Source organism: Lissotriton helveticus, chromosome 12, assembly GCF_964261635.1.
Source record: "Lissotriton helveticus chromosome 12, aLisHel1.1, whole genome shotgun sequence".
Lineage (NCBI taxonomy): Eukaryota > Metazoa > Chordata > Amphibia > Caudata > Salamandridae > Lissotriton > Lissotriton helveticus.
This window is the reverse complement of record NC_136073.1, coordinates 359,214,234-359,234,124: the sequence shown is the minus strand read 5'-3', so window position 1 is coordinate 359,234,124 and position 19,891 is coordinate 359,214,234. Positions and strand designations below refer to the sequence as shown.

The 19,891-nt window shown below is 46.5% G+C and overlaps 1 long non-coding RNA gene across 1 annotated transcript in view; it reads left to right on the top strand.

The window, feature by feature from the left end:
* LOC144799183 (uncharacterized) overlaps window positions 1-18,850 on the top strand; it is a 73,193-nt gene extending 54,343 nt beyond the window's left edge. The window contains exons 3-5 of the long non-coding RNA XR_013603769.1: window positions 14,437-14,512; window positions 15,447-15,533; window positions 18,744-18,850. This is a non-coding gene — a long non-coding RNA (uncharacterized LOC144799183). The remainder of the gene's footprint in view (window positions 1-14,436; window positions 14,513-15,446; window positions 15,534-18,743) is intronic.
* Window positions 18,851-19,891: the final 1,041 nt, after the last annotated feature.

Here is a 19,891-nt window from a genome sequence, read left to right as displayed (position 1 = left end):
GCACTATCTTGTAAATAAGTAAGGTTTTTTGTGAGAAAATGTATATTATATTTGTTGTGCACACCAGGTTTTAAACATTTGTATAACACATGCAAAAATTATTCACTCAAATAGAAGTGATCAATTGAAAATTCAAAGAAAATAAAAAAAAGTGGAATTAAATTCAACAAACACATTGTCTCACCCGGGTGTTCTGACTAAACAAAAGTTTGATCTTCAAATTAGCGGCATTGGCACTTTTTCTTGTTCATTATATGCTTGTGGCAAGCTATGCCGGTGGGATCCCATACCCAGTGGTTTTGTTTTCATATTTTTTAATCCAACATCGTAAATTGAGCACTCAGTTATTAGCATAGGAGGGGACTGATCCCAAGTCACCAATAGATTTAGTTCCACAGATGTAAATGTTTATTCTGATAAAAAGATACATCTGTTCCTCTGTCACTTGAGGAGATGGCTTACCCTTTTGTTCTAGACATCTTCCTTATTTAAGTTTGTTCTTTTCTTATTTTTCCTTTGCTGTCTCATTCCATTTTCCATCTTGGTAATGCATTTCTTTTTTCTGTTGAGGGCGTTATCACCTTATCATACTCTCTCCCTCAAAAATCTTTTTGGATGTGCTTGATAGTTCTTATGAATCATCAGATGATTTTTATGCTTCCAAGTAAGAGGGTGGTCTCCATGATCATATTTGTGTTTATATAATATCTGTTTTTTGCAAAAGTGTAACATCTTCCCTTTAGAGGTAGTTACATGTGTTAATCTTGAATTAATCAGTTATTTCCTTTGAATTCATCTTGATACAATGCGGTGCTTTTTTCTAATACTTCATATTATTTTGCACAATTCCAAGCAGTTTGGTGCATCAAAGTGTGGTGTTGCTATTTGATATATACTGGTTGTTGCTGTGTGTTTTGGAATGTTAGCTTCATCATTTTGTTTGACAATTCTCATTATTTTCCACTCTCTCCATTGACCCTCATAAATGTGTAAAAATTATGGAAATAGGAGATCCCTCAGGGCCTGCTTTTTTCAAGGCAATTTAATATTTCTGCTCTTCAACATATGTAAAGATTTCTTTCATTAAATTTCCTAGTTTCATAAAGTTAGTGGTTGGAGTAGTAGTGCCTATTTGAATAGTGTTACTTGCAACAACTTTTCCTGATTGGATTGCTAGTGCTGCAGGTTGATTTCTACTACTGCTGTAGCCCACCAATATGACATTCAGTCTTTTATGACTCCAGTTGACACAGAGCAGTTGCTATCTTTATTATTTATTAATGTACAAAACTGAAGCTACTATGCCATTCACAGCCGCTCCTCACTACTATAAGGATGTGTTATTGGAGGTGTGCCAAGCAACTCACTGGTGCGCTGTCCCTAGAGTTTATTGTATCACTATTTCAATGACTGCAGTACTGCAGCTCATTAATAATAGTATTCTTGTGTAGAAGGTCAAACACAGGGATAAATAAGGGAGTCATGAAATCTGTAACTGTCAGAAGGATCTGTAGGAGATACACAAACTATACGCTTGTGAATGTTGCAGAGGTTAATGCCTAAAAACATACCAAAACAAATATTGTGGGATGTGCTGGTGAGAAATCAGAGAAAAAAGAGTAGGGATAAAAATTCAGAGTAATCAATCTTGGATCCACAGTGAAGTCTAATACTGGAGCAACCACAAAACCATGAGTACTGGCACAATTTGCAGTAAGCTTAGCATGTTACAGTCAATTGAAACTCTAGTTACTGTACAACTGTAAACACACACGCACACACACACTCACACACATATGTTGCAATGCTACATAGAAACGCTGCACTCCAAAGACTCATATATTAAAAAGTTTAGGATATTCAATCAAGACAATTGTGGCGGTAAAAAGATGATACATTTCGACTTCGTAAGGCCTTGGTCACAGCCAGCGAGGTTCTCTTCTGTATCCATTAAATCATCTCCCGTCCCCCACTAGAACGCATTCTGGGAATTGTAGTCCAATAGCAAGAAGTTGATTGTTTTGACACTGGTGTGTTGTGTATAAATTCATTATTTAATCATGGCATCTCTTTTAATGTTCTTACCTTCATATCTACAGTCACATTTCTTATTTCATTGTTAGGCAATTAATAATTATTTATTCCCAAATATATGAACTGTCTACGAGCACCACGTTTTCTTGATTTCGTTCAACGCATTTTTCTGTTTGTGCTCAGACATTACATATAATTGAACTTTGATTTGAAAAACAACAATTTTCTCTTATTGAGAACAATTTTCTTTGGCCAAATTCCAGTATTTCTGGATTAATAGAGATGTATTTTGGATCTTGTATTTTTGCGTCTCTTGTTTACTCCTGTTTCACACCTCTAAGTGAGGTTCATGATTATGACAAAATGTTTAAAGCATCAATATTTGTTATACTTTGCAGTAATATGACACTCAGTAGATACGACAATGGGGTCCGACTACCTTGCACAAGCAAGGCTAAGCAATCTGAACTGTTACTTTTTAATATTTCAGTGCTGAAATGCAAGCAGGGAATGTAATAAATGCCAGAGAAATGGACATACACATCCCATAACATAATAACTATTACATAGGGGTTTATGAAGAATTGCTGTCTTCACCAGTACTTGGGTGTGTGGTATTCAATTCATTGTAGGAATATGGCATGCAAAATTACAGTGTTACTTTTTAGACCAGTTTGAACGGTAACGTCTATTTCCACCCAAATCAACGTTTAGTCCACTCAGAACGAGAGGCATTGCAAGAGTATGGGGATAGTCTTATTTCAAGGCAGGATCCTGATGGTTCACCTATAATCCTCTAATTAAAGGGTCCGCCTCTAACCTCAGTGCTGCACTGAGATAAGGGTTGGCTCTACAAAATTAGGTCACAAATTTAGGAGCCGCAGATTCCACTCATTCTGTAGTTCCACGCAGGACAAGATCATAAACAATCCTGGATTTTTACATCAAAGGAGACATGATGGACCAACTTCTTCCTATCTTTCACCTTCAATCGTTAATGCCTCAAACACAGCGTTCAGTCAGTCTATTCCAACATCCCGTGATCCACTTGCATGCTCTGGGAATAGTTGTACATGCCTATTATACAACCCAGTCATATGAATACAAATGATACAAACAAGCAGAAATCTGCTTCAAAACGTTATTACAACCAAAGTAAAACCAGAGAATAGACCAGCTGTGCCCTACCCTACCAAGCAGTTCTAAAATAAAGAAATCCCTAGTCTACAACTCACAGTTGTTTCAATGACCTATGTGATCTTGGTACAGTGCGGGTGAACTTACTCAGTACAAGTAAATCTGAAGAGCTTTGCACTTTATGCTCTTAATAAACTTTATTAAGAGCATAACATACAAAGTTCTTCAGATTTATGAACTAAAGCCACAAATTCTGCAGGCAGTAACTCTGAACTCCTTTTTTCTGTGAAGAGTCAGCACAATGTAAAGCCCATTGAATGTTCTCTCACAAACAAGATGGAATGCTGAATGGAGAGCAGCAGATAATTAGCTGCTCTCAGCACATGGCTTGAATTACTACCTCTTCAAGAGGCTTCAGCCTTTTCTTTGGAAGAATATTTCTGAGAGAAAATCCTTCTAAATGTTACTTTATCTCCAGTTAGAGAAATATAATGTATTAAAAATGAATAATACTTTGAGTGGCTATGAGAGAGATTGCGCAAAACTCCATTTGATTTCAGTTGATTTTTTTCATGAATAGAGCCTGCTGTTATTGTTAATTTGTCACAATAAGATGGATTTCTTGCCTGCGTTTCATTTCAGTTTTTCCCCCAGAGTTTTTATGTTTGTAATGCTTTCCAGAGCTTGTGGATTCCTTCTTCGGGTTTATCAGATAAATTTATGCAGTGTCTGCAAGGCAACTACATAGCTGTCAAAGGAAACACACACACCCCCACACCCACACGCACGCACACACCCACACGCACGCACACACACACACACACACATATGCTTTTTGTGGCTTTAGAACTCTGCACACTTTACCACGGTTTGTGCTTTGTGGTTCTCGGCACTATTGTCACTTAAATGGTTAAAACTGCATATCACCGGTTCTACTGATTGGATTTTTGTTGTTTTGGTTGTAAATAATTGATTAAATTGTACAGTTTTCTAAATTGGTGTGGGATTTTCCTTGTGTTGCGCTTTTAGTTTGTTACTGTCTGAAGTGCTGCATAAATACTTGACAACATTGCCTCTAGTTAAGCCTGACTGCTCTGTGATTCTTTGGAGCCTGCCGTCAGGTTTGCTGAATACCGGGGTTGCTGAATATAAAGGCTGTCTAGTCTTGTTTCAGCCTCATGCCTCTGTCTTCCACCTTCTTATCATCCCTGTTTCTTTACTTACCTGTTGTGGGCTCTTTTTCAGTCCAGTTTTCCCTTTTGTCCTGACTTCCTATCGTTGTTGTCCTGACGCATTCTTCTGTTTAAGCCTGTCTCTTTCTTGATCTGGGTGAAATTCTGGAGATGAATAACTAACACCCCCTAAAATGAGAGTCTGTGCTGCCATTTCAAGAATGCAGTCCTGTGTGATATGCACACATGGAGAAATTATGGCTCGGTTGCAATGCTCACTAACATGTTAAATCAGAGGCAGCTTCAAGGGAGTCACTAGTGCATGATAACACAGACCATAGCTGAATACAAACAGGCCAAGAGTATGAGTAGAAGGCCAATAGGGCATTACTTCACAGTCATATACTTTATATTTGATCTCTTCTGGCTGTAAGCAGCAGTCACCAGGCCATTCTGCTCCCTATATGGTGATCGCCAATGTGGTCAGGCATTTTGGTGACTGGCATCATCCAGCTCCCATCTCAAATGCACGTACTCAGCTACAAGCAGGGTGGTCATAGTTCGGCAACAAATGCCCCCCTGCCTGGGAGGTGAAAGTCAGGAACTGTGAATTGCATGACTGCAGCCCCATATGCATCTCTTGCTATGCTGCTGTCCTCAACTGAAGAAAGGCAATTACTGATAGACTGGACACTGCAGTAATTGAGCAGAGCACAGAAACTCTGTTCAAGAATGATGGCAGCAGTCAGTGTCAGGGACTATGGGCTGGTGACACTGTCCAGGGGTATGTCTCTGGTGGTGTTTGATGATAACAGTCTGCATGGAGAGAGACAAACAGGGGCATGCTTGACACCCTCTTGTCTTGGCATTTAGCCTCCAACTTAATCCTTTACCAGTCTATTCATATACATTGTGTTAGACCTGTCTGACTTTTTGCATAGTCCCTCCAATGTATTATTTATTTTGTCCCCTTTTTGCCCCTCATGCCTTTAATTATTTTTGTGTCCACTAGATTTTTCAAGGTGTTGGTCAAGGGGATAGGTGCTCTTTTACCCTCATAATCATTCACCTCAGTTTAGGTGCCCTTCCTGACAGGAATTTCCTTAGTTCAACAAAATGGTGGCTTCTAACTGCCACAACTGTCAGTCCCCTAGAGTGCCCCATAGGTTAGTATTAGGCCTTCCAGAACCTTCTGGACCTTACTGGACCCTGTAAGGATAGGCTATATAAGGGTAGGGGTCAGGAAGCCATTTTGTGTAGACTGTTGAGCTAGAGGAGGGAGGCGGTGGTGAGAGGAGGTGGACGCGCTAGGAGAAGTTAGTTTGTCGGTGGAATAGGCAGCCTCTCCAAGGAGACGTTCCCCCGTTCATCCCTGACCAAACCCTCTTGCTAAGGCTTGGTAGCTGGAGGCATTGGTGGAACACTGACTGGCCCTTGTGAATCCTGCAACCCCTGCTTTAAGTGACGCTGTCTGAAAGAAGCTCCTTCCCTGCTTCTTGCCCCCTCGCCAGATCCCCTTACCGATTGATCTGAGGGAGATTCAAGCGAGTCACAGGTTCCTGCGTTGACTGTGGTAGTGGCAGGCGGCGCGCATGAGCCGAGGAGCGCTTAGTCTTGCGCAGGCTCCGTGATACCGGCCTTGTGTGAGGAGTGGCGCTGTACGTGAGCAGGCCAGGGAGTGTCCTGGAACCCCGGGCTTCGGAGGCGTTGCCAGACAGAGACACTACTCCGACGCGCAGGAGCGGAAGCGCCGACAACGAAGGAACGACGGCAGCAGCGCGGGATAGTACTTCACCGGCAGCCCCCGTCTGGCCTTCCTTCGTCCTTCTAGCAAGTGCGGAGAACCCGTAGTCCGGTAGAGGACCAGCCAGAGTACGAACCAGGAGGGACTTTGCCTCATCCCTGTGTCAAATCAGCCAAGTAAGGTGGCGGAAAGGGGGGAAAAGGTGAAAGAGGATTGTCGGGTGACTGGAAGAGTGGGATCCGCCCCAAGCACACCGGCAGCCCTGCTGAATAAGGGCTGTGAGTAAGTCAGCAGCAGCCAGTGAGTGAAGGGGTGCCCCTGAGTAACCCAGTTGGCCGGTATCGGCCGAGTGAACTACACCTCTCCGTTGATGCAGGGTCAGAGGTTTCCCTTCGTGGTAACAGTGGGTTGCCTGTTTTAATAGGAGGAAGCCGCTGTGGGTGGTTACACGAGTTCAGAGCAAAAGGCGCCAGATAAACGGGGGGTAGAGGGGAATACCGCCTCAGTAATAAGTCCTCTGGGAGTTGCTAAGAGAGGACAGTACCTGTTTGGAGACGGAGTGGTAGTCTCCCTGCACAAGGAATGTAGTGCAGGATATATTACTTATCCAGTAACCCTGAAACGGTGTGGGAGTTAAAAGTCAAGGAAATCATTGAGCTCCTGGAAATACTTCTAGGAGGCCATTGTTCAATGAGAATACAGCATAGATTGGTCTCTTTAACTCTTTCCTTCTTCATTAAATGTGTAGCACTGTTAAGTAAATGTAAAGGAAGCCATATTGAACTGTAATGAAACTGACCAATGGAATGTGAAATGAAATTGTAAATGTTATCTGTTAAGCAAAATGAGAAGGAATAAGGAGAAATATTGGTGTAAAAAGAAAAGAGATATACAGAAGAACCTAATTATTTTTATAAAGCAATCCATATTTTTCCAAACATTGGTGTAGCGTCCTTTTTGAGTGAAATTATGTTGGTTTACCGCTGGGTGGTTTGCAACCTTCACACATGTGCCTCTAGTGATAGTGTCTTACCCTAGGCCAGGCTACCCTAGGTGACCTGACATATTTAGGTTCCAACAAGTTGGTGGCAGCGGTGGGATCCTGACTGTGGTTGCAACTACTCTGTAGTAATTGAGCGTAATTCACTAGCCTACACCAGGAGTTTTCTCTCAGCGGCCCTCTTAATTCTTATTTTTGTTTTTTTCAAATTTGTTCCTGGTGGTGGGGTGGAGGTAGCTTCAGGTTGCCTTGCAACTCTATTCTACTTGTGTGTGTAGCTTTGAATTGCCTGTGGTAAAATGGAGTTTGCACTAGAAAAACTAGACACCTATTCGGTGGCTCAGCTAAAAGATTTCTGTCAACAATTGGGAGTGTTCTTTAAGCGTGGTGCCAAGAAGGGGGAACTCCAGACCAGTTTGAGGGCTTGGGTGGAAGCACGCAATGAGGAGGGAACGGTGGAAGAGGAGGAATCGGACAGAGGTACTGTCATTGATAGGACTGCGGAATGTTCCCCGGGGGTGGGTGAGATGTCAATCAGCCCCAAGGCAACCTCACGGGAGGGCAGCAGTGTGTCATCGAGAGGGTTGTCAGAAACCGAGTTAGCTGACAGGAGAGAGGATAGACTGTTAAGGTGGGAAATAGCAAAAATGGAGTTGGAAGAAAAGAGGGAGGGGAGGAGGTTAGAACAGGAGAAGGAAGAGCGGAGAATGGCTCATGAATTAAAACTAAAAGAGTTAGAACTCCAGGCCCTGCAACGGGGACTCTTTCCAATTCCAAATGGTGGCAGCGAAACCAGAGAACCAACCAGGGAGTCCAGACCCTACCTGCCTAAGGATATAATTGGCAGCTATAGTCAGGGGGATGACATAGCCAAGTGGCTGGCAGCCTATGAGGTCTCCTTAAGAGCCCATGGGATCCAGGAGAAGCACTGGGGGGGTGGGTTGTATAAGTACATGCCTCCTACTGGTCGGGACACCTTGCTGGCCTTGGAATCAGAGGAGCAGATCAACTACCCCACCATGAAGCTAGCATTGGTCAGGAAGTTTGGGCTTACCCCGGAAAGGTATCGCCAGAAGTTCAGGGGGAGCCACAAGTTAAGCACCCAGAACTGGGTGGACTTCCTTGATTATGCAAGAAAGGCATTGGAGGGCTGGGTAAAGGGCAGTGAGGTGAGGGATTATGAGGGGTTGTATGATCTATTTTTGAAAGAGCACCTCCTCGAGAAATGCTTTCCCGAGCTGCGCCAACACCTGGTGGACAGCAAGCTGACCAATCCCCGGAAGCTTGCAGAGGAGGCGGACATCTGGGCAAGTACCCGGGTGTCCTCAAAGGGGACTGGAGGGGATTCCCAAAAGGCTGGACAGGGCGCCCCCCCAGAAGAAGGAGGGGGGAGATAAAAAGAGGGAGTTCTCTAAAGGTCCCCAAAACAATTTCCAGGGAAAGGGAACAGGTTTCACCCCTAGGGCAAACCCGCCCAGAAACCCTAATCCTGGCCAAAGCCAGCAGCCAAGGGTTCTCCACTGCTTTGAGTGTGGTGGTGTTGGACATTATAAGGGAGATGTCAGATGCCCAAAGAGACCACCCCCTCCCACCGGAGGAAAACCACCGGGAGTAGCTAGTGTAGCGCTCGGAGAGGAGTTGCCCGTAGATAAGGGGGGTGAGTGGGCGGGTGTCACCTTAGTGTCCCTGGGAGAACGGGAGATGGTTCCTAAGATCCAGGTGCCCCCAAATACTGTTAAGTATGGGCAGTGGATCACCATCAATGGCCAGAGAGGGGAGGCTCTGAGAGATACAGGAGCCAGTATGACTATGGTGAGAAGTCAACTGGTGTCTCCAGAGCAGGTGGTTCCCAATGTACTCCACCCCGCCGCGATGGCTGACGGCAGAGTGGGCCATTATCCAGTGGCTGAGGTTCCCTTTGAGTGGGAAGGGGTTGCAGGTTCACTTCGAGTTGCCGTAAGCCCTGCCGTGCCAGTTGATTGTCTGCTGGGGAATGATATGGAGCACAACGCTTGGAGAGAGGTGGAATACCGGACGCACACCGCGATGCTGGATACACCCGACTGGGCCTGTGTGAGCACAAGGTCTGCGACTGCCCGGAGAGGGAGTTCGCCTGGGTTGGAGCCTGGAACAATGGCCCAACCCGCTGCCAAAAAGGGACAGACCCGAAGTCAGGAAGAGCCTGCTTCGGCTTCTACACCCCATGTGACAGATCGGCCACATGCGGTGGTGGACCAGGAGTCCGTGGAGGGGGAAGTAGACTCCCTGGAGGACCTACCCATCCCTGCTGAGTGGCATGTGGAGGGAGGGCCTACCAGAGAGGAATTCTGTAAGGGGCAGAGGGAGTGCCCTACCCTTGAGGGACTGAGGCGACAGGCTGAAGCCCAGGCAGCAGGTGATGTTACGGGACACTACCACATTTACTGGGAGGATAGACTCCTCTACAGTGAACCCAAGGTACCCTTACCTGGTTCGTCAAGGGCCTTGGTAGTCCCGCAACAATACCGAGCCTTTCTGCTGGAATTGGCTCATGCTATACCCTTGGCAGGACACTTAGGTCAGGACAAGACCTTTGCTCGGCTTGTCCTCCACTTTTACTGGCCTCAGATGAAAGTGGCGTACAACACCTACTGTCGGGGATGTGTATCCTGCAGGCCAGTGGGAAAACAGGGGTGAAGCTGAAAGCTCCTCTGGTACCACTTCCCGTCGTTAGCACCCCCTTTGAAAGGGTGGGCATCGACATTGTAGGGCCATTGGATCCACCAACAACAGCTGGTCACAGGTTTATCCTGGTTCTGGTGGATCATGCCACACGGTACCCAGAGGCAATCCCTCTGAGGACTGTCACTGCACCTGTGGTGGCTAGGGCCCTAATGGGGATCTTTACCCGAGTGGGTTTCCCCAAAGAAGTTGTGTCTGACAGGGGGACCAACTTTATGTCAGCTTACATGCGGGCAATGTGGAAGGAGTGTGGAGTGACCTACCGGTTCACCACTCCTTATCACCCCCAGTCGAATGGACTGGTTGAGAGGTTCAACAAAACCTTGAAGGGCATGATCAGAAGTCTGCCCGAAAGCCTGCGGAGGAAATGGGACGTCCTCCTACTCTGTTTGCTATTCTCCTACTAGGAAGTGCCACAGAAGGGAGTGGGCTTCAGCCCCTTTGAACTTCTGTATGGGCACCCTGTACGCGGTCCTCTCAGCCTGGTGAAGGATGGTTGGGAGAAGTCTCCCAGGAAACCCCCCCAGGATTTGGTGAGCTACATGCTGGCCTTCAGGAGCCAAATGGCGAAGTTGTAGAAGCAAGCTGCTGACAACTTGGAGGCCAGCCAGGCAGTCATGAAAGAGTGGTATGACCACAATGCTCACCAGGTGGAATTGGAGCCTGGCCAGAAAGTGTGGGTGATGGAGCCTGGAGAGCTTAGTGCCCTCCAGGATCGCTGGACAGGCCCATTTGAAGTGTTGGAGAAGAAGGGTAAGGCCACATACCTGGTGGACCTTAAGACCCCTCGATAGCCCCTACGGGTGCTGCATGCCAACCGACTCAAACCCCACCATGAGAGGCCCGAGGTCATTTTAATGATGGTGACTGATGGGGGAGAGGAAGCGGAAAGCGAACCTCTCCCAGACTTGTTCTCGTCTCAAGAGAAGGATGGGTCAGTGGAGGGAGTGATTCTCTCTCCCACTCTAACTCCTGAACAGCGGGAGGACTGCCGCCAGATACTGGAGCAGTACTCTACGTTGTTCTCCCTTGTCCCGGGAAGGACTCACCTGTGTACCCATGATGTGGACACAGGGGACAGCCCACCAGTGAAGTCGAAGACCTACCGGCTGTCCGACAAGGTGAAGGCTAGCATCCATGGAGAGGTTGCCAAGATGCTAGAGCTGGGAGTTATAGAACCTTCCAACAGCCCTTGGTCCAGTCCGGTGGTGCTAGTGCCAAAAGCCGCTCCACCAGGCACCACGCCAGAACTGAGGTTCAGTGTGGATTACCGGGGACTGAACTCAGTTACAAAGACTGATGCTCATCCGATCCCTAGGGCGGATGAATTAATTGACCGGCTAGGAGCTGCCCAATACCTAAGTACCTTTGACCTCACTTCAGGGTACTGGCAGATCTCCTTGACAGATGGAGCAAAGGAAAGGTCAGCCTTCTCCACGCCTGAGGGACACTTCCAATTTTGCGTGATGCCCTTTGGGCTCAAAAATGCCCCTGCCACATTTCAGCGGCTGGTGAATCAGGTCCTCTCTGGAATGGAGGGTTTCTCCGCTGCTTACCTGGATGACATTGCTGTCTTCAGTAGCAGTTGGGAGGACCATTTGCAACATTTGCAAGCAGTTCTCCAGGCCCTGAAACAAGCTGGATTGACAATCAAAGCCAGCAAATGCCAGATTGGGCAGGGGTCGGTTGTGTACCTTGGACACTTGGTGGGTAGGGGGACAGTGCAGCCCCTGCAGGCAAAGATTGAGGCAATCATGGCCTGGGAACCCCCCAAGACACAGACTGAGGTCCGAGCTTTCCTGGGCCTCACAGGATACTACCGTCGCTTTGTGAAGGGGTATGGCACTATGGTAGCGCCCCTCACAGAGCTCACCTCCAAGAAACAACCTCGACGGGTAGTTTGGACGAAAGCTTGTCAGCAAGCTTTTGAGAAACTGAAGCAGGCAATGTGTGCAGCACCGGTCCTGAGGGCCCCAGACTTCTCCAAGGAATTCATTGTCCAGACAGATGCATCAGATCATGGCATTGGGGCAGTGTTATCGCAACTGAATGAAGAGGGCCTGGATCAGCCTGTAGTCTTCCTATCCAGGAGACTGCTTCCCCGGGAACAGAAGTGGAGTGCAATTGAGAGGGAAGCTTTTGCGGTGGTGTGGGCTCTGAAGAAGCTGCGGCTATACCTGTTTGGCTCGCACTTCCTGGTTCAGACTGACCACCGCCCCCTTCGTTGGCTAATGCAGATGAAGGGGGAGAATCCCAAGCTGTTGAGGTGGTCCATCTCCCTACAGGGAATGGACTTCCGGGTGGAACATCGACCTGGAGTGGACCACGCCAATGCAGACGGTCTTTCCAGGTATTTTTGCCTTAGTGAAGAGGACTCCCAAGGGGTTGGGTAGCTCTCCCCACTTTCAGCTGGGGGGGACGCGTGTTAGACCTGTCTGACTTTTTGCGTAGTCCCTCCAATGTATTATTTATTTTGTCCCCTTTTTGCCTCTCATGCCTTTAATTATTTTTGTGTCCACTAGATTTTTCAAGGTGTTGGTCAAGGGGATAGGTGCTCTTTTACCCTCATAATCATTCACCTCAGTTTAGGTGCCCTTCCTGACAGGAATTTCCTTAGTTCAACAAAATGGTGGCTTCTAACTGCCACAACTGTCAGTCCCCTAGAGTGCCCCATAGGTTAGTATTAGGCCTTCCAGAACCTTCTGGACCTTACTGGACCCTGTAAGGATAGGCTATATAAGGGTAGGGGTCAGGAAGCCATTTTGTGTAGACTGTTGAGCTAGAGGAGGGAGGCGGTGGTGAGAGGAGGTGGACGCGCTAGGAGAAGTTAGTTTGTCGGTGGAATAGGCAGCCTCTCCAAGGAGACGTTCCCCCGTTCATCCCTGACCAAACCCTCTTGCTAAGGCTTGGTAGCTGGAGGCATTGGTGGAACACTGACTGGCCCTTGTGAATCCTGCAACCCCTGCTTTAAGTGACGCTGTCTGAAGCTCCTTCCCTGCTTCTTGCCCCCTCGCCAGATCCCCTTACCGATTGATCTGAGGGAGATTCAAGCGAGTCACAGGGTCCTGCGTTGACTGTGGTAGTGGCAGGCGGCGCGCATGAGCCGAGGAGCGCTTAGTCTTGCGCAGGCTCCGTGATACCGGCCTTGTGTGAGGAGTGGCGCTGTACGTGAGCAGGCCGGGGAGTGTCCTGGAACCCCGGGCTTCGGAGGCGTTGCCAGACAGAGACACTACTCCGACGCGCAGGAGCGGTAGCGCCGACAACGAAGGAACGACGGCAGCAGCGCGGGAGAGTACTTCACCGGCAGCCCCCGTCTGGCCTTCCTTCGTCCTTCTAGCAAGTGCGGAGAACCCGTAGTCCGGTAGAGGACCAGCCAGAGTACGAACCAGGAGGGACTTTGCCTCATCCCTGTGTCAAATCAGCCAAGTAAGGTGGCGGAAAGGGGGGAAAAGGTGAAAGAGGATTGTCGGGTGACTGGAAGAGTGGGATCCGCCCCAAGCACACCGGCAGCCCTGCTGAATAAGGGCTGTGAGTAAGTCAGCAGCAGCCAGTGAGTGAAGGGGTGCCCCTGAGTAACCCAGTTGGCCGGTATCGGCCGAGTGAACTACACCTCTCCGTTGATGCAGGGTCAGAGGTTTCCCTTCGTGGTAACAGTGGGTTGCCTGTTTTAATAGGAGGAATCCGCTGTGGGTGGTTACACGAGTTCAGAGCAAAAGGCGCCAGATAAACGGGGGGTAGAGGGGAATACCGCCTCAGTAATAAGTCCTCTGGGAGTTGCTAAGAGAGGACAGTACCTGTTTGGAGACGGAGTGGTAGTCTCCCTGCACAAGGAATGTAGTGCAGGATATATTACTTATCCAGTAACCCTGAAACGGTGTGGGAGTTAAAAGTCAAGGAAATCATTGGTGTGAGCTCCTGGAAATACTTCTAGGAGGCCATTGTTCAATGAGAATACAGCATAGATTGGTCTCTTTAACTCTTTCCTTCTTCATTAAATGTGTAGCACTGTTAAGTAAATGTAAAGGAAGCCATATTGACCTGTAATGAAACTGACCAATGGAATGTGAAATGAAATTGTAAATGTTATCTGTTAAGCAAAGCGAGAAGGAATAAGGAGAAATATTGGTGTAAAAAGAAAAGAGATATACAGAAGAACCTAATATAAAGCAATCCATATTTTTCCAAACATTGGTGTAGCGTCCTTTTTGAGTGAAATTATGTTGGTTTACCGCTGGGTGGTTTGCAACCTTCACACATGTGCCTCTAGTGATAGTGTCTTACCCTAGGCCAGGCTACCCTAGGTGACCTGACATATTTAGGTTCCAACACATTGCCTCTAAGTTAAGCCTGACTACTTTGTGCAAGATACCAGAGAGTTAAGCACAGGTCAATTTGGGATTTGATTGTGTTTCACTCTGACCAATTGAGGTTGCTGCTAGAGTAGGGTTTCACCCCCCCCCTTAACCAGTAACACAATTTCCTACATTGAGGTACAACTGATCAGATCAGGACTTGTGTTCATGCAGTGCCATACATTGATTTCATAAATATTTATATATTTATAAATAATTTGATTTGATTTTGAGTTTTATTTGAAATCTCCTTGATTGGCTCTTTTGCTTTTTCAGATTTTAGGCTCATTCTACCTGAATGTCTGTGACCATACCTGCAGAGATTGAATTCAAGCTCATCATCGTTTGAAAGGTACAGTACTGTTGAGCTCAAGCAGTTCTGTAAGGAAAGGGGACTGCCGACCAAGAAAGGCACCAAGACATTGGAGCTTCAGAAAACGCAGAGGGCCTAGGCAGAGTCTAATCAGTTGCTACTAGAAACAGATGAACAGGATGGGGGGATGATATGGAGGGCAGGACCTAGATACCAATTCAGAAGGCACAGCATTCAGGGGTGGGGGATAACATGTCTTCTGAATTGGAACTCCCTGCCAGAGCGAAGATCAGTGCGTCTTCACAAGGCCTGTCCCCAGAGGAGCTGGCAGACAGGAAGGCTAAAATGGAGTTCAGGCTGGATATTGCCAAGCTCAAGTTGGAGGACTGAGGTTGAGAGAGCCTTGGCAAGGGAAAAGGCTGAAAGAGCCGTAGATAAAAAGAGAATAGCCATGTAGGAGTCGAAAATGGCCCATGAGCTAGGCTTCTGAGAGCAGGACATCTGTGGAGTCACACCATAAAGGTGGCAGCATACCTGCAGTGCCCTCCAAAGACAAGAGGATCCACAGACCAAAGGATCTGGTGTCTAACTTTGCTGTAGTAAATGACATTGACAAGTGGCTTGAAGCCTATGAGGTTTCTCTGGAGAGGCATAGGGTCCATTAGGAGGGCTGGGGGGCCAGTCTCTGAAGGCGCATACCTAGTGAAAGGAGGGATACGCTTCTGGCCCTCAGAAGGGGTGTCGGATGAGGTACCCTCCCCTGAAGGACATCCTTGTCAGGAACTATGGCTTCCCCCATAAAAGTAAGGGCAGGGTTCAGGGACAGCCAGAAGTTGCCTAGTCAGTCGTAGGTAGATTGTAGATTTCTTTTGCAAGGCACTGGATGGTTGAGTGAAGGGCAGTGAAGTGAAAGATTTTCAAGGGCTGTGCAATTTGTTTGCAAGATAACATATGTTCCATCTTTGTTTTGCAGAACTGCGCAACATGTGACAAGATCTCTGATACCAGGGATCTTGCTAAGAAGTAGGACTGCTGGCTCAGCATCAGGGTCCATAAGAAGGTACCTGGGAGTGACTTTAAAAAGGGTGGTTCAGGGTCTCCCCAACAGAGTGAGTGGGAGGTCAAGGAAGACACAGAAAAGCCCTAGAATAAGGGGTGAGGAAAGAGTTCCCATGCCCTGTCTGAGGAACAGGGAGGATGCTCTAGTGGGTGGTGGTCCAGGGCAACCCATTTGCAACCCTGGTGTTTTGAGTGTTTTGAGTTAGGACCCAAGCGAGGGGAACTCTGTCTGTCCAAAGAAAACCACTGGTCGGAACTCTACAGGGGTGGCTAATGTTGCCTTAGGGCTACATAGTTCACAGGGACAGGGCATAGCCCATGCCATGATCCCCCTTATTCCGGAGATAGACTTAGAGGTCACTTTAACCAGTTGAAGATGATTGGTATCCCTGTTGCTGCTTTGAGAGACCTGGGACTGGCCAAACCATGATAGGGATAGCTGATGCCTCCATGAACAGTAGACCAGCCACGTCTGTAGGGTAATGAAGGCCTAGGGGAAGGAATTTTCCTGACACATGGCCCTGGTTTCCCTGGAGCCATGCAGCTCAGGAGACTGTGGACAGAGGGATCTAACTGAGTTGAGACAGACATAGAACTGACAGGTGCGCCTGCATAACAAGGCCTTCATCCATGTTCTATTTGCTAAGCAGGGAAGCCCATCACAGAATTCATTAGACTACACTGGCTTTTGGCTGGAGGTGGGTTGGAGGTGGCTGCCCTCTCTGCAGGGTCATCCTCAAACCTTTTGCCATTACCCTACTCTTTTCTGAACGCCTTTTTGTTGGCTTTTAGCACACTGCGCACTTTACCACTGCTATCCATTACTAACAATCTTGTCCTCTCTCCTTTAAATATTGTAAAATTGGCTTACACCCAATCGGTACATTAAATGTACTTGTAAGTCCATAGTAAAGTGGAACTACATGTTCCCCAGGCCTGTACATGAAAGCTGCCGGGGGGCTGCAGCACTGATTGTGCCATCCATTTAAGTAGCCCTTTAGACATGTCCCATGCTTGCGATGGCAGCCTGTGTGAGCTATTTAAACTGCCATTTTGACTTGCTAAATTGCCCAATAGCCAGGCCTAAATCTTCCTTTTTAATATATTTAGGTCACCTGTAGGGTAAGCCAAACCATCCATAGGGCAGGGTGCAGTGTATCTAAAATGTTTGACATGTACCTTTAACTTTTACATGTCCTGGTAGTGAAAAACTCTTAAATTACTTTTTTCACCACTGCAATGCCTACCTCTCCCTTAGGATAACATTGTGTTACCTTATTAAATTTAATAAGTGCTAACCTTTAACTGGGCGCATGTAGACCTATTGGGTTTGGGGAGTAAGAATGGTCATTTAAACCACTCTTTAATGGTAAAGTTGGATTTTAAGTCAAAATTCTGAAAATTCCACTTTTAGAAAGTTAACACAAGGAGTTGATGAATGGAGCCCTGAAGCTTTTCAGACGCTCACCCCCAGTCACAGGCCTGGGTTGAATGAATCATCGTTCTTTAGCTCACTTTGCCACCCAGGGTCAGACCCAGCCATATGAAAATTAGTCATGACCCTGTTCCTCATGGAAACAGTCTTGCCCAAACTGTCATGCCAGGTCTTCCCTGGACCGGAAAAACGCATCCTGGGACCCTTTTGGGGTAACAACTGTCATCAGCCAGGCTAGCTTGAATCCAGTGGCAAAGTGATCAAGTGACCCACATCTGGGCACAACCTGCCAACTTAGGGCAAACAAAGCAAACACAAGTGGATGATGGATGGAGCGCTGAAACTTTTCAGACGCTCACCCGAGTCACAGATCTGGGTTGAATTCCTCATCGTTCATTAGCTCACTTTGTTGACATTTTCTTGTCCCAACCATTTGATGCCTTCAGCCTATATCCCGGGTCACATGGCTAGGTGTAGCCATCAGTTAGTCTTTGTGTATTGATTCTGGACAGTGAGACAAAGGGGAAATAGGTGTTGGGAGGATTGGTCATCTCTGACTTGATAGGGGAGGGAGCTGTCACCTACCACACTTGCACATTCCAAACACTCTGCATGAGGAAACTCACAAAGGATTTAAAATTAGTCTTTTGTCTCCTGGTCTAGTTGGTGCTTGGAAAGGGACTTGGATCCCGTGGAAGCTCCTATCGTTAATATAGTCAATTTCCTAGTGGAACTTTTCGACAGTGGCCTCTCCTATAGATCCATTAACTGTTATAGATCTGCCATTTCCGCAGGACACGCTATCGTCAATGGTAAGACGGTAGGTAAAAACTTTATTATTTGTAGAGTCCTTAAAAGTATCAGACTTAAAAGGCCCCCTAGGCCTAAATATCAATCTGTTTGGGATGTTAAACTATTGCTTGACCTTTTTTGCTCCTGGCCTGATAACTCCCTTCTTAACAGAAAATGTCTTTTAATTAAACTTGCCTCTCTCCTATGTCTGGTTTCTTGTCGCAGGGTATCCGATGTTAAGGCCCTAGATATCTCTTATAGGAGTTATGACATGTTTGGTGTTAAATTTGAAATTTATAGAAGAACTAAAACTATGTCTGATTTAATTTTCTACCCTCGTTTTGATTTCTGCAAAAAGCTTTGTGTAGTTGATTGCATGAGGGAATATGACTTGAGAATGAAAGACCTTCGTCCTCCTGATGCAAATCAACTCCTGGTTTCCTATGTCAAACCCTTTAAACCCATCTCTTCCTGCTCTATTGCTAGGTGGGTTAAGTTGGCTATGAACCTTGCTGGTATTGATCTTTCTAAATTTCAAGCTCATTCTCTAAGAAGTGCTATGGCCAGCAAATCTTTCTGGTCTGGTGGTAAGTTGGATGTTATCCTTAAGTGTGCAGATTGGTCTAATGCTTCTACCTTTGCACATCACTATTGCAAACCAATTCAACATGTCTCTGATGCTGTTATTCATGGCTACCAACATGCATAATGTAGCCTCCTTGTCTTGTAATGAAATTGCGATTCTCCTATTAACATGACCAGAGGATCTGGATTTCATTAAAGACACGGAGGCTAACATTATCCCTCCCGTCCCTCCTTGGACGGAGTATATATTTTAATTTATATTCTTTTTTTTTTTTTTAAGTTCAAAATAAGCTTTCTTAATGTGTACTCATTTATCAATTTTAAGAATGTTTACATCCTTTGTTACTAACTTTCTTCTGATTTTCATCAGACACTTGACATTCTTCATTTTATTTTCAGATAATTCGGACTAATGGTTCTCCAACATCCTTCCTTCACTTCCTTCCATGGATTTCAACCCGGATTTTAACCTTCCTTGTACCAAGTTACTATCCTGACTTCTCATCGTTCCTTCGCATTTAAAAGAGGCAGCTCTACTCCTGCTCATGCCTTATATTGTTGACGTGATGTCATCTAATTCTTTGTTTCACCTTTGTGATGTTAGCGGCTGTTGTGAGTGGCATTAAAGGATTAATGCATAATGTTAGCCTCCGTGTCTTAATGAAATCCAGATTCTCTGGTCATGTTAATAGGAGAATCGCAATTTCAAATTAGTCTTTTGTCTCCTCAGACCAGCTAGGGTCAGGTAGGGGAGGCAGGAAAATCCAAGCAACCCCTGGGAGTGGAACCCTCTAAAAACTGCCCATACTTCAAAGCTGGTAAAAAGAATAAATTATGCACCTTCAGACCCAAATCTTCGATACACATCTGGACCTGTGAAAGACCTCAAAGGACTGCTGCGCAGTTCTGCTGCATACAGGGATGCTTCCATGCTGTCCTGCTGCCTTGCTACTCTGCTTATCTGCTGCCTTTGCTGGACCTGCATCTTGAATACAGGACCACCAAAGTGACTTGAAGGGCTAGTTGGTTAGCCTCCTGATTAGAGCTTCAGGAACAGAAAAGGCTCAAACCACCTTGAACCCAGCACTTACCTTATGACAACTGTGAGTCCTGCCCCCACTAGGGGTGCAACCCCAGTCCTGAACCCTTGGAAGTGGGCCAGAAGGGGCTTTACTAAGCCCAGCTGTGATTTTGTCGGCAGAAGTGATGCAGCGTAACTCATCTCCTTGCAGCACTGCATTGTAACTGCGGCTGTGCGACGCATCCCCGACGCTAGGCTTCACAAGTGCATGGTGCCTCCTTGTGTTTGCTTGTGTTTCACTCACTGGGTAGTTATAGATAGGTCAGCTGTTTCACATGGAAAGTCTTTCTTGTGCTGCTAATAACTTTGGCACTGGTTGACAAATCTCCACAAAACTTTCCAAATGAGGGGCAACTTTTTGACTAGTTTGTGGGTGGAGATTTTCGGGGTGATCCGTCAAGCAGGGGCTGAGAAAAAAGGGGGTTACAAAACTCACAATCTGTATGCCTTTTTCATTAGACAGGGC